Source organism: Populus alba, chromosome 14 (assembly GCF_005239225.2).
Source record: "Populus alba chromosome 14, ASM523922v2, whole genome shotgun sequence".
In the NCBI taxonomy this organism is placed as follows: Eukaryota; Viridiplantae; Streptophyta; class Magnoliopsida; order Malpighiales; family Salicaceae; genus Populus; species Populus alba.
In genome coordinates this window covers 21,453,235-21,468,795 of record NC_133297.1, presented here as the reverse complement: position 1 = coordinate 21,468,795, position 15,561 = coordinate 21,453,235, and the positions used below count along the sequence as shown (strand labels likewise).

Here is a 15,561-nt window from a genome sequence, read left to right as displayed (position 1 = left end):
ATCGACTGAAAGTCAAATCTGTCAATTATCTCCAATATATTTCTTTTTGCATCTTTCATCCAAAAATGCCTTCAAAACATAAAATAAAGAATATCAAGGCATTTTATATATAAAACACATGCAAAAAACTAGTTAAATGTGGGTGAAACTATCGAATAATATGGTTACATCACACGTATGCAAACTTGTTTTACCAAACCCAACACTAGTTGTTTTTTTTTTTACTTTTGATTTTTTTAAAAAATTTTAATTAATAACCTCTCCTTTGTTTTTTTTTTTTTTGTTTACTTTAAATTATTTTCTTAAATTCTAATTAATATCTTCTCTTATTTCTTAAATTGTTTACTTCATTTTTTTTATTTAATTTCTTAAATCTTTAACTTTTTTCCTTTTATATTTTGTATAAATAAATTATATTTACATAATAAATATATAGAAATAAAAATCCTTCATTACTATCAACCAGAATTAACCTCTGACACAAAATAAATAAAAACTATTTTTGTTTTTATTAGAAAGAATAGCATTTCACTTTGCTATTTAATTAACATTAATAACCGGTTTTTTTGTTATATCATTCAATATATATATTTTTTAATTTATTTTATTAATCATAAACAATATCTTTCTCTTTCTGATACTTCAAAACAACACAGTTGAGTCGTAGGAATTGTAGTAACTACAACAATCTCTTGAAATCTTTGACCTTTGGTGATCAACACAATGGATGATGCAGGTAGATTTGAGACGTTTGTCTGCCAGACCAGCTGATTTATCTGTCCATGAGATATCAAGAAGGGGAAATATACAGAAAATATTTACTAATTCAGGCAGTTGCAGGTGTTAAGCAAGCAAGGGCAGGTAGGAAGGATCAGCATTAATGGAATTCAATTGCATGAATAGACAACATGAAGAGTCGCAACAAATAGGAAAAAGAAAGCCTCATCACACCCTACCTGTCATATCAAAGACAGCCTCCTCAACAAGTTCATCCAGCAACTTTCCTTCTATTTCGTTCCCTAAGCTATCTAATTCCACTCTCATCTTATCTACCCACCCTTTCCCTACCACCATATCCACCACCAGGCTGTTGCCGTCGCCACCGTCCCCAAATGTACATCTCACATCACTACAAAGCCATGACTTCAACTGAGCCCACAAGTAGTCAACTATCTGGGGTTGTGCACCCTCTACCAACCAGTTTTGAACCCCACTGCAAGTCACAGCCTTTGTGCTCCTGTCTGATCCATGACCTGTGATTTCAACTAGCGCTGCATTCAGAGAGTCAAATACAAGTTTCCGATTTGATCGTCTCTGTCTTCGCTTTGCCTCCAGCCAAAGCTCCTTGTCATTTAGGTTAGCATATTTGTCTCTCAATGATGGGTCTAATGGGCTTCCGGGCGAATGCCACCTGGCAAAAAATGAATCTAATTGCAGGCTGGAATCAAGACCGGCTGTTGTTAGTAGAGTTTGGACCAAGCAAAACCAGTCCTTTTCATCTTCCTCAGCACCCAAGGAGACCGGAGAGGGAGAGGACTTTAATGGATAAGGACTAGCTGTCTCTGCACGGGAATCATCCAACAATAGGGTTCGAGCCACTGATTCTATTGGTGGTGATTTATCAGTCAAATTAGACTTGAGAGGCACCTCTATTCCTGCATTAAAGAGAGAATTCATATGATCTGGCTAGGAACTAGGTAAATGCATATGAAATTTCTCGAAAAGTCCCAAAATAGGAGATATTAACCTCTGTAACCTGGCTTGATACTGCCAGAAGCCTCCAGAATTGTGCTGTCATCCTTTTCAAATGGGGGTTCTAAAACTGCAATAGGTCTTGGCTGATCTTGATTCTCATTCATAGTCACAGGCACCAAGGGCTTTGTTAGCGATACCACTCCCTGCAAATTGTTTTTACAAGATTAACAGGTCGCTTCATGGGAAGTTCAAGATGAACAGACAATTAGAAATAAATAAATGATATTCAGCTGGAAGAAGACAATTATGGAGTCTAAATCCAGAACAAATGTATGACATTGCTACCACTACTTGAAATCTTGAAGAAATCCCGGCTTGACTTGAAATAGAATCAATAAGTAAGAAATCAAGATGTGTTTCAAGCTGCATGGCAAAAGCAGAGACTGGTACTGTTTCTTTTACACATAAAAATTGATGAATTAACCAACCCAAACTCATTTTCCTAGCCCACAGGATGACTTAGCTCATACAGTCCAAGTGTCCAACCCAACTTTAATTAATTGACAAACTATAGGAGGTAGGAAGTACAGGCTGGGATTTCACTCTGTTCAATAAGAAATACAATGTTCGTCTCTCTCAATCATGTTTCCATAAATTATTAACTGTAGACATACCTTTGATCAATAATAACAATAGCAGCATTTATGACTAAGAAAGAACAAAACAGGGCAATCATAAAGAAAGAAGATAGAACTGCCTCATCGGAAACAATGCCTTGATTTGTCGCCATGCTGATAAGATCTGGATAAGCAATGCTTGCTGATCCATGTAAAACAGGAGATAAACGCTTTTCACAGCCACAGTTATTAGAACATTGAACTGCATCATCACCAACTTCTTCAGTAAGAGGAACTGGTGACCCTAGGATGGCAGACTGAGATTCATCTTTAGATTGACATGCAACAGATTTATCTTTACTTGGTTTCTTGGTCCTCGAGAAAAATAAACTAGAAACTTTCCCCTTTAGAGAAGATTTCATGATCTTTGCCTTTGTCAGCTCCTTCAAAACTTCAGTTTTGCCAGCATCAGGGTGTGAAACTTCAACATTAAGCCTGGCATCATAAACCATGGATGAGACAGGCACTGACTTGGACCTTGGAAGACTTCTAGGAGAATCAGGTGTGCTGTCTTCCTTATTTAAATGACTAGGGATGCAAGAGGTTGATCCTCTTGGTTCTTGTTCCTTATTACTAACCTCTTCTTTAGATCTCACAAATTTTTTAGCATCTGAAACTGCAAGCATCTCTCCCAAAGTGCTGGAGATTCTCCGGGCAGTTTTTTGCTCTTGAGCTCTCCCATTCAATGCCACCATGGCCCATCTTTCAGAAAGTTGCTTCTTTGCTTCTCTGCAAACAGATGACTCTGGAGAACAAGATGCACAGCTGAAGGAGGAAGAGGAATAGGGGCTATCAAACCTATTGGTGTAATCCCATAAATGCCTAGACGTCAGTGACAAGATTTCTGTATCACTGAGATTTCCCACTGCAGAGTCATTTTCTGATTTGTTAACTGAACTATCATCACCAATATAGCCGTTGGAATACATAGAAGAAAGACGAGTTTCATTTCTCTGGTGGCCCATCAGGTTTTCACGCATATTCAGAGTGATTTTCTTTGCCACCTCTCTTGATTCACCCTCAAAATCTTCAGGTTCATCATAAAAATCTTCACAATGTAACATTCTTGGTGGTGATGATGGTGGTGAAACCAAAGCCTTAACGTCATGGATCTTCCTTTGGCTAGGCTTCAATACTACTATTTGAGTGGGTTGAGCAGCATATTCATCAATCTTCTGATTGGAAAAGGCAGAAGAATATCCAAGATTACTTTTTTCCCACCCAATAGCTTGACCAGTATGGGACTGTTTCTTGGTCAGTTTATCACTCTTCTTCCCTGATCCTGCAAATCTTTCCTTCAAAGGCCTCAGAACAGTGATGCGCCTTGTCTCGGGAGATGGAGGCATACATTGCAGATCATGCAGATGTTGAGAGAACAATGAATTCGGTTCCTGCAGAAACTTGAGGAATAAATCTTTATTGGAACTTGAAACTTCCAGTGCATCTTGGAATTCCATGGACTGGCAGCCTTTTTCATCTGTTGACAGACGTTTTGCTTCCATAAACTTCAGGCGAACAAGAGCCATCATTTTGCTTCCATTGTGATTTCCTTTCTGAGGTGAGCTATCTCTCAGAATTGTCTTTTTGGATTGCTGCCAAATTTCATAGACATCTTTGTATTCACTTTGCTCCTGGCATGGATGGCCTTCACAAGGCATCTGCTTGTCCAAAAAACTATGATCTTCATCCCAAGACTCCACAGGTATCCCTGAGTAACTTAAAGAACACCCTGATAACCTCTAGAGTGGCTTCTTCGTGTAGCTGCAATAGGCTGCTGATGAGGAAGGGTATCAAGTCTCATCAACTTGGCAACCAAGTTGGGGGGAGTTATGTTTAGATTCAACTTCTTTGGACAGTTCTTGGGCAATGAGTGTCTTTACGGGTGTTACATTTGCTTTCTTATTTGAGGAGCTTCTCCTCAACTCAGATACAATCTGCAGATCAGGACACTATATTGTAGTATATTATAATGCAAGTGTTAGAAATGTAGACAAGTTCTTCAGAAAAACCTCTCTTCACTGGACTGTGGCCAGTACTACAAATAAAGAATTCTTGATATTTTACCATTTTATCCGCAGTCTTACCTCCAAAGAGTGCACTCAACATCCTTGCCACATCTGATTGACTACTTGAGATTGAAGAACCTGCCAAACCACCATCTCCATGTCAACAACAGTTAGCTTGATATATAATTTAAGATGCACAACCATCGATATGAAAATATAAACAACCAGCATGAATCCTAAACAGGATGGTTTAGAATGGAGCGCTTCTGCATAGAACAAAACATGTCATTTTACATGCAGTCAGGCCAGAAATGTAATTGTTCTTAACCATCACCCGTAAACAAGATAAATTCTAATTGTTCCAACAGCATGTCCAAGAGCTAAGAATCGAGCTAAACCATCCACAATAAGCAAATTAAAATCCTACGATAGCTGGAAAAGATGGAATGCGATGCAAGACATAATGGTAGATGACTCCTTTATATTGCTCATCGCCCCTCATAATAAATTGCGAACTAGTTCAAAAACTTAAAATCAACACCTGTTAAAGCTAGGCAACAGCTACTTGTCATGAAAACGTTAAGTTTAACTAAACAGATTTGAGCAGCCTGTTTCCAGCGACCCCGTTGCTCAAACAAAAAAGATTGACCATCCTGTCCAAGCATCCTGGAAACTTGAGCCTCTGTGTTCTGAATCCCATTTATCTCAACACCTATAATAAATATCAATTGTCAGTTTATTAACTTACAAAAAACAGAAACCCCAACTCTAGACCAAGATATCTGTTCGGAGATGTAAAAAATGATTGCAGCAAAAAAAAAAGAAAACAAAAAACGGGTGGTTTCTAAAGAGGATGAAATCCTATTCCTGTCAATGAATACGTAGGAAAGACATGAAGAAAGTAGCTGGCTGCTTCAAATCAGGCAAAACCCTCTGCAACAAAAATCAATCAGAACCAAATGACACCCAGTTTTATCAAGATTTTAAGCAGCAATCCCCCCCCTATCTCTGTTTTTGGAGTGAAAGCAAAGGAATTGGGCACAGGACCTAAGTGAAGAAAAAAAAGAAACCGTTTGTTAAGAAAGTAAAAAGAAATCAAAACAAAGAAGCTACCTTGACTTAGGAAAAAAGAGAAATCTCTCTTTCACATCAATATCCCCTCTTCTCATGTTTTGTCAATTATCACATCAATAATAAACTAAAACCAGTTCAGTCCAGGTTTTTATCCAAAAATAAAGAGCCAGAGAAAATTTTTAATTTTTAAGATAATCAGCTTCCAAAAAAGCTTCCCTTTTCTTTTAGAGTAAAGGAAACAATTCAAAGGGGAAAAAGTCAAAAGGAGTTAAAAGAGGAGAGATTGAAGGAGGAGAGCAAATAGTTGAGAGCTATAAAACAGGAAAAAAAAGAAAAGGAAAGAAGGATTGCGTGCTCTAAAAGAGCTACAGCTGACACGGTACAAAAAAGACGAAGTACTTTTTAAGAGAGACAAAAATAGAAACCTGGTTGCCAGAATCTGACATTCCGGTGGAACGTGACCGGAGATTCGACAGCAAGTAAGAGAAAAAAAATAGCTCTAGAGTCATGAAGTCACAGGCACAGCGCGAGTCGCGAGATTTTAGCAGAGAGGAGAGAGATAGAGATTGGTGTTTCTATTTCTTTTTTCATCACCGTCTCGTAGGAGTAGTGAAGTGAATCCGTGTAATTCGTCAGTTCTGCTCTCTAAAGTTTATTAATTTAATTTTTATAAATTTCAAAGCCATTAAAAATAATCTTAAGTTAACATATAAAAAAATAATTTAATTTTAAATAAAATTTTAAAATATAATTAATATTATTTTTTAATATAATCTCTCAAATAAAAGTTTAATACAATTTTTTAAGTAAAAACTTTTAAATTTAAAATTTATATAAATACACATTATTTTATGTTTAATTTTTATCAAATAAATAAAAATTATAAAATTTAAATTTAAAATCACTTAGTTATCAAAAATTTAATATTATTTTAAAAAAAAATTTCAATTCAATAATTTAAATTATTGAATAAATTTTTAAAATATAATTTATATTGTTTTCTAATTTAATAAACTGAATACTGATATTGATAAAAGAATACAAAGGGAAAGTGTCGGACTTATAGTTGTATGATTTTGACTTAATCTTAGGAATGAATTGCTTGAGTACTGATACTACCAAAAGATTAATGTCTTCTTCCAAGTGCAGGAGTGTCGAAGTAATAAATAACTCGACAAGACCGGGGTCGAATCACAGAGAGATTAATTGTATAAATTATAAATAACAATACAACAACAACAACAACAACAATAATAACAACAATAGTAATAGTAATAATAATAGTAATAGTAATAATAATAATAATAATACTCAGTACGTGGCGTTGTTATACCTGAGAATGATCTAAAAGATTGGGTTACAGGTTTCCAGCCTATATATTGAGTTTATAAAAAGATCAAAAAGATATATTATATAATATAAACAGATTTCTGATGCGAATAAACAAGGCAGGACCAACAATGTCAGGATCCTTGATCAAACACAGAGCATACTTAACGTACATAAAATATAACAAGAATTTAAATAATAGTAGTAGTAGTAGTAGTAGTAGTAGTAAAAAGAGGAAGAAATTAATGAGAACCTTGAGATGGAAGATTACTGTAAGGATTAAACAATGATAAAAACAAATGTCAAGGTTAGAGGATCCACTAATGGTATCTCAAACAAGTATAGTATAAACTCTTATTACTCAATTTAGAAACCACACTCGAAGGAGGTTCCAATCAGATGATTTGTCATTAATAGCTCATTATAAATTATTAACATGATCATATTAATTATTTTATTTACATAACACCAAACTTTTAAATATTGTGAGGAATTCATGATGTTAACTGATGTTAACAACAAATCAAGTTCCTTTCATAGCACAGGTGTAGGTAATACCATACGGTTGGGCTATAAGAGTGTCAAGCATTTGTTGTACCAAGTGTAATACAACACAAATCTAGATTAACCATTTAACAAGCAAGGTATTAAGAATTAGTAAGATAAAAAGATAAGACATGTTAATATTAAACATTAAGGTCCATGTTGAGTTTACACCATACTTATTCTTACACCATTAGTATTACCTTTTTCACCTTGACATAATAAACTTAGCTAAACATAATGAAGAAGAGAAAGATAAATAAACAAAACAAGAACATAAATAAGATACAAGTTAACTAAGTAAAGGAAATGAAATGAAAAGCATAAACAAGATATTAATGAAAGCAAAACTTAAGAATTACAAAAAAATATAAAGAGAGAGAGCAAGAACAAGTTCTTGATCTGAACAACCAAGCCCCTAAATGCATGGCAAATACCTCTTTTTATAGGCCAAAATTTAGAACTATTGATTTGATGACTAATTGTTGAGTGGGTGGCCAACTCTTGACTTGGTGAAAATCCTTATCTTCTTGTCTGAATAGAACGTCATTGCTAGCATCAAAACTGGATCCACCTGTAATTATCAAAGTTGTAGGAAATTATCTTAGCTTTCCAGGAAAAAAACATTGAGGTCATTTGGACTTCTAGAACTCTAGATATGGGTTGAACACTAAATAGTGTCTGGGCTACAAGACAGATTCTAACTTCTCCGTTGTTGCTATAATTTGGACTTGAAAATAGCCTTCTTAGATCTTGGCCTCCACATGAAAGTTGTAGGCCTATGTCTTACTGAATCTGTGTAAAAATTTGAGATTATTTGGACATCTAAAACTCGAGATATGACCCAATTACCGAATAGTGTTCCAGTTTGGACTGCACCAAAATCTCTTTTCTAAGTTTGGCCCTCTCTTTGTCCTTTCAATTTCAATACTTGAACTTATCAATCAATCCTTTCATTTATGTGATAGGTCTGCATTTAAGATAAATATTTATCATAAATTAAAGGTATCTTATATTATTAGGTATGTTATTATAAAACATGATTTAGTTAAGGAGTTATTGATACTATTATCATTCAACTTTCATTAATCTATTCAAATAAACAAACTCTCATTAAATTTATATTCCTGCTTCATATATCTTAAACAAGATATTAACAAACCTTCTTTTTATGTGCTCAATGTATGAAAACATAGATGATGGGGCTTTTGTTGGAAGAAAACAATATTATGTTCTAATGTTAAGGTTAACTTCCTTGGGTTGGGATTATTATTTATTTCTTTTTTCTTTTTCATTTTCTTTTTTTTTTTTATTTTTTTTTATTTATATACACATACAACACAATGCATCTTTAACCCATGTAAGGAGTTTTCGGGTAATGACTCCTAGACCAGTTGGTCTTAGGGCATTAGGTGTTGAGACACCTCTATGAGCTTAGTGACTCGAGTTGCAAATACTGATATGTAGATAGTGCAATGTTTGATTCCCTTAAGCTTTTCTCCTTAACCTATGTAACAAGCTTTGGGCCAATAGCTCCCAAGTCAATTGACTTTAGGGTATTAGGTGTTAAAACACCCCTTCAGACTTAATTGCTTAGGTTAAGGAGGCTATGAAACCAAACTTATCTACGTTTTTATTATCATCAATATTATCATTTTTTTTTTTGCAAATTATATACTATCACTTTTCCTTAGTTGTTACCTTTAACAAAAGAACATAAATAATGTAATAATCCAATGTGCAACCCACAATCATATGTTAAAGTGTGTGTGTGAAAATGAAGATTTAAGAATACTTCTTAAATGAGCATATGAGCAGAATCAAGTGATAACAATACGAGAGTTTGTAAACCTGAATATTTCAAGAAGTATTATGATAGACCTTGTTAAGAATGTTTACTAAGATGCGTCTCAAGAGTCACTTCAACAAAAGAACTCCTTTTACTCTGCCATCCTAGTAACAACAGTTTTGCAAATGGTTTATGAAATAGAAAACACAGTTTTTATTTTTTTTAATATATCAACTACTACCCTTTCCCCCCAACCAAAAGGAAACATTGTCCTCAATGTCTTAAGGTAGAAAAATAGAGTATAGAAGACATCACCTGAAATAACGAACACTAACAAACCTGAAACACACTTAAACAAATATATGAAACAACAAAACACAATAATAAAACCAAAAGACACAAATTTTTACAAATGCAGGCTCAAATCCAATATAATCTTTTTACGGCTTTCCTTAGTTGACCAATTTATGCGACTCATGGAGGGATTAATTACAGGGATGAAAGATTGTAGTTGGTCAATCAATTGTTCAGCAGTAGTAGTAGAGATTATGATTTATCGTGTCGAAGATGTTAGAAATTCCTGTTCCACAGCATGATCAAGAAAAGACAACAACTTATCATAAAAACCGTTAACATTTAACAAACCTATGGGTTTATGGTGAATGTGCAATTGGGCCCAAGAGAAAATATAAAAGATCTCTTCCAATGTGCCTAGACCACCTGGTAAGGCAATGAAGGTATCAGCATGGTTAAACATTGTATTTAGTTGATCAGACATTGTGGGGACCTGTAATTCCTTTTAATTGCTTTTTCAATGATGTCCCCTTGTGCTAAAGCTTTGGGGACAACTCCCAAAACTTTACTACCTTCTAAAAATACAGCTATTGACACCCCCCATTAACCCAAGGTTGCCTCTTCCATACACTAAATGAATCTTTCACTTAGCTAGTACCTAACCAAGATGATTTGTTGATTCTAAAAACTCTTTTTCTTTCCTAGGACTGGATCCACCGAAAACACAAAAATTGTTTATGTGATGACTTGAGGAACCTGCCATTTCTACACACTTCTATATTTGATGAATGTATAGGTTGAGTAGAAATGAAGGGAAGGAAAAGAAGAATTTATATATGAGAAATTGAAAATGCAATCATACCACTTATATGTAGGCCAGCTGTAGTCTCTCTCTCTCTCTCTCTCTCTCTCTCGTTATTTATTTATTTATTTATTAAAAAATATATGTATGTACAGGTAGTTGTGATTGTAGCTTATATCTTTTCTTAGTTTTACATCCAAGAGCGGCTTAAATGCCCTTTATGGGTTTGGGATAGGCTTCCCATCTAGTTTTCTTAAAAACTGGCAACCATGGTCTTTTTTAGTCAGATTCCCAAGACTAAGTTGAGCATGTTTTTTATGGAATTATGGTTATAAATCATGAATTGCACGATGCACATCTCCACTAAGGTGCACCTCAAGAGTCAATAGAAGATTATCTAAAGACCCCTTACTCAGGCCATCCTTAATGAATTGTATTTTATCTTCACGGTTTACAGATACCATTCCTAAAGAACGACATGTTGCATTACAAGTCCATCTGGCACATCTGTGACAGACTTTGAGTCGTTTTGCACGACGTTTCTTTGCAAAAGGGCTTTTACCTATTCCAGGCATGTGTGAAATGAAAGAATTGGAGGACTCACCTGATAATCAGACCTTTACTTCAATTAGCCAGCGAATATCTTCAGGAATTCCATGATTCATTAACAACCTCAATCTTGCACATCTAGCATGGTAAATTTTTGTAATCGCATTCTAAGGTAGAGCGTGAAAATACTTTTTCAATTTTTCAAGAGTGGTGTCCATTTTCAAATGAGAATTGGAGGAGAGATTCAAAGAAAGGAGAAAATGCAAAGAATTGCACAAATATATACACAGATATTAGTTATCATGGGAAACTGAAAGAACCGACTTAAGAGTCACGGAGTACCGTTATCAGCCATTTGATCGGGGTGAGAGAAACTAGCAAAACAAAAATCACACAAAAACAATGTGAGAAAAAGAATAAATCTTTATATACAGGATCACCTAATTAAATATAGTCATTTTCAACTGAAAAATTATCAAAATAAACTTTCAAATGATGGCCATTACCTTGAAAACATTACCATTCTTTGGATTTTCGATATCACAGGCCCTATATGGATACACATGTTTCACAATAAAAGGACCGCTCATTTTCTCAGTATTTTCTTGTCATGAAACTCTTTGATTCTTGCTTGATGAATTCTTGAATTGTCATATGCATCATTTCTTATTTCCTCAAGCTCATTTATTTGCAATTTTCACAGCTGATTAGCATCATCAAAGTTTGAATTGAAAGCTTTAAAAACCCAATAAGCTTTATGTTCAATTTCCACAGGCAAGTGACAAGGTTTTCCATAGACTAGTCTATAAGGTGACATACCTAATGATGTTTTATAAGCAGTTCGATAAGCCCAAAGTGCATCATCAAGTCTTAAAAACTAGTATTTCTGATTAGGGTTCACTGTTTTCTCCAAGATCTGTTTGATCTCCTTATTAGCAAGTTCTACCTGTCAACTCGTTTGAGGGTGATAAGGGGTGGCAACTTTGTGTGTGATTCCATATTTCTTCATTAAAGACTCAAATGGCTTGTTGTAGAAATGTGTTCCACCATCACTTATCATGGCTCGAGGGATACTAAATCGATTGAAAATGTTTTCTTTCAAAAACTTTATCACTGTTTTGTGATCATTGTTTCGACTTGGAATTGCCTCTATCCATTTTGAAACATAATCTACTATGACCAATATGTACAAGAAACTAAATGATGGAGGAAATGGACCCATAAAACCTATACCCCAATAGTCAAAGATCTCAATGACAATAATAGGATTTAAAGACATCATATGATATTTTGAAATAGATCCCAACTTTTGACAATTTTCACAAGTCTTGCAGAATCCATATGAGTCCTTAAACATCGTGGGCCAATAAAATCCACTTTGTAAGATTTTAGCAGTTGTCTTTCTTGATGAGAAATGACCCTCACATGCCTCAGAATGACAAAATTTAATGACGCTACTTACCTCATGGTCAGGGATGCATCTTTGAAATATTTGATCAGGACAATATTTGAATAAATAAGGGTCATCCCAATAAAAGTTCTTCACTTCCTTCAAGAACTTTCTTTTGTCTTGGGTACTCCAATGAGCTGGCAATTGTCCTGAGACAAGAAAATTAACAATATTAGCAAACCAAGGCATTGTAGAGACAAAAAATAAAGATTCATCAGGAAAGTAGTCATCGATTGTTGTGATGTCAGATCTCGAATCGGTTGTCAATCTTGACAAATGATTTGCGATAAATTTTTCAGTGCCTTTCTTGTCTTTGATTGTGATATCAAATTCTTGAAGTAACAGAATCCATCGCACCAATCTAGCCTTAGAATTCTTTTTTGAAAGAAGATATTTTGAAGCTGCATGATCGCTAAAAATGACAACAGGTGAGCCGACAAGATAAGATCTGAACTTGTCACAGGCAAATACTACTGCAAGTAATTCCTTTTCAGTGGTAGTGTAATTTATTTGAGCATTATTTAAAGTTTTACTTATATAGTAAATCACATAAGGTTTCTTATCTTTTCTTTATCCCAAGATAGTACTTATGGCATAATCACTAGCGTCACACATTATTTCAAAAGGTAGTGACCAATCAGGAAGTTGAATGACAGGAGTAGGAGTAAGCAAGCTTTTAAGTTTAACAAAGGCTTTTTCACACTGTTCAGTCCATTCAAAAACATTTTCCTTTGTTAGAAGGTTACACAATGTTTTAGATATTACACTAAAATCTTTGATGAACCTTCTGTAAAAACCAGCATGTCCTAAGAATGATCTAACATCTTTGACAGATTTTGGTGTTGGTAAGTTGGCAATTAACTCAATTTTAAATTTGTCAACCTTAATTCCTTTCGATGAAATAATGTGACCAAGTACAATGCCGTTTGTTACCATAAAGTGATATTTTTCCCAATTCAGTACAAGATTCTTCTCTTCACACCTGTTGAAAACTTTTTCTAAGTTAGTTAAACAATCATCAAATGAATCACCAAAAAGAGAAAAATCATCCATAAAAATCTCAAGAAAACGTTCAACCATATCACTGAATATGCTAAGCATGCATCTTTGAAATGTGGCTGGTGCATTACATAATCCAAAAGGCATTCTTCGATATGCAAAAGTACCAAATGGACATGTGAAAGTAATTTTCTCTTGATCTTCCAATGCAATTTCAATTTGGTTATAACTTGAATAGCCATTTAGGAAACAATAAAATTCATGACCTGCAACTCTTTCTAAGATCCATAAAAGGTAAAGAGAAATGATCTTTTCTAGTCATTGAATTAAGTTTCCTATAGTTAATGCACATGCGCCAACTAGTAATAGTTCTAGTTGGAATTAACTTATTTTTCTCATTTGTTATCACAGTGACTCCAGACTTTTTGGGTACAACTTGGGTAGGACTTACCCATTTGCTGTTAGAAATAGGATAAATAATTCTGTTATCTAGAAGCTTAATGACTTCATTTTTCACTACTTCTTTCATATTAGGATTAAGTCTTCGTTGCATTTCTCTAGAGGGTTTAGCATTTTTCTCCAAATAAATCCTGTGTGTGCAAATCAAAGGACTAATTCCTTTTATGTTAACTATGGTCCATCATAATGCATTTTTGTGCATTTTCAGAGTTTGTAATAACTTACCTTCTTGATGTGCATTAAGTTTGGAAGAGATTACTACTGGAAAAGTTTCATTTTCTTTGAAAAATGAGTATTTGAGATTGAATGGTAATGGCTTCAAATCAAGTTTTGGTGGTTGAACACTTAAAGGTATGAACTTAATTGATCATGGTAGCAGTTCTTCATTTGTGGTCTCCAATTACATGCCTTTTGCTTCTCCCTGAAAATAGACCATTTGCAACTCGTCAGGTTCATCACTCTCAGTTTCACTAGAAGTGGTTTGAAATTGATCATGAACTAATTTTTCAATAAAGTTCACTTCCTGTAAATCATTATCATCTCCAGGTTGCTTGTAAATGTTGAAAATATTCATCTCCAATGTCATGTTTCCAAATGATAGCTTCATCAGTCCATTCTTACAATTACTCAATGCATTAGAAGTGGCAAGAAATAAACGTCCTAAAATGACAGGAATTGAATTAAATGCTTCAACAGGTTATGTATCCAAGACAACAAAATCTACAGGGTAAATGAATATATCAACTTGTACTAACACATCCTCAACTATTCCTCTAGGCACTTTTATAGATCTATCAGCAAGTAAAAGAGTTACAGAAGACTGTTTTAACTTACCTAGATTGAGACTTTGGAAAACCAAATATGGAAGTAAATTCACACTAGCTCCAAGATCAAGTAAAGCTCTTTCAATTTTATGTTCTCCAATAAAGCAAGAAATTGTAGGACAACCAGGGTCTTTATATTTCAAAGCATTATTGTTCTGAAAAATAGCACTTACTTGTTCGGCTAAAAATGCTTTTTTTTTCACATTCAGTTTTCTCTTCACAGTGTACAGATCTTTCAAAAATTTAGCATAGGAAGGTACCTGTTTAATAGCATCCAACAAAGGTATATTGATCCTTACCTGTTTGAAAGTTTCAAGGATTTCAGAATTGTGATTGACTTTTCTTTGTTTGGTTATGGCATGAGGAAATGGAAGTGCTAGCGGAGAATCGGTCTTTTCTTTACAATGTTTAGATTCAACACCTTCCTTACCCTTAGAGATTGACTCACCATATTTCTCATAAGGTTCAAAAGTGGGTTTTTCAATAACCTTACCACTACAAAGAGTAATGACTGATTTGACTTGATCCATATATTGACTTCCAGAACTATTTGTATTGTATTGCCCCTTTGGATTTTGCTGTGGTTGAGATGGAAATTTACCTTTCTCTTGAAAACTAAGAGCAGATGTGAATTTTGCAAGAGCATCTTTAGAAAAATTTTCATGCTTTGAGCAAGTTGAGTGTTCATTGTCTCTTGCTTTTCAATGAATGCATGCAATATTTTCTTAAGATTTCTTCTAGGAGGTGGAGCATAAGGAGGTGCATATCTATAAGAATTTTGGAAATTATGGTGTGCTTGAAACGGTGGCTGTGAAATTTATGCATTATTGTTATCACTTTTCCAATTGAAATTTGGGTGATTTATCCAACCAGGATTGTATGTTTACGAGTATGAGTTATGATTGGGCCTTTGGAAACTGTTTAAAGCATGGGCTTGTTCATGGAGGCATTCTTTGAAAGAATGCAAAGTTGGACAATCATTGGTTGCATGTTCATTTGTTTCAGAGATTTGACACACAATGTCTTGAACAAATTTTAATTGACCACTTTTTTTCAATTCTAGTGCCTCGA

At 34.4% G+C, this 15,561-nt stretch overlaps 1 non-coding gene across 1 annotated transcript; it reads right to left on the bottom strand.

The window, feature by feature from the left end:
• Window positions 1–864: 864 nt before the first annotated feature.
• LOC118039657 (uncharacterized) lies at window positions 865–5,086 on the bottom strand. The gene is made up of 7 exons (XR_012167923.1): window positions 4,969–5,086; window positions 4,745–4,770; window positions 4,437–4,516; window positions 2,359–4,321; window positions 2,047–2,150; window positions 1,748–1,913; window positions 865–1,655 (listed from the first exon to the last, which is right to left on the bottom strand). It is a non-coding gene; the product is annotated as an uncharacterized protein (transcript).
• Between the last annotated feature and the right edge of the window lie 10,475 nt (window positions 5,087–15,561).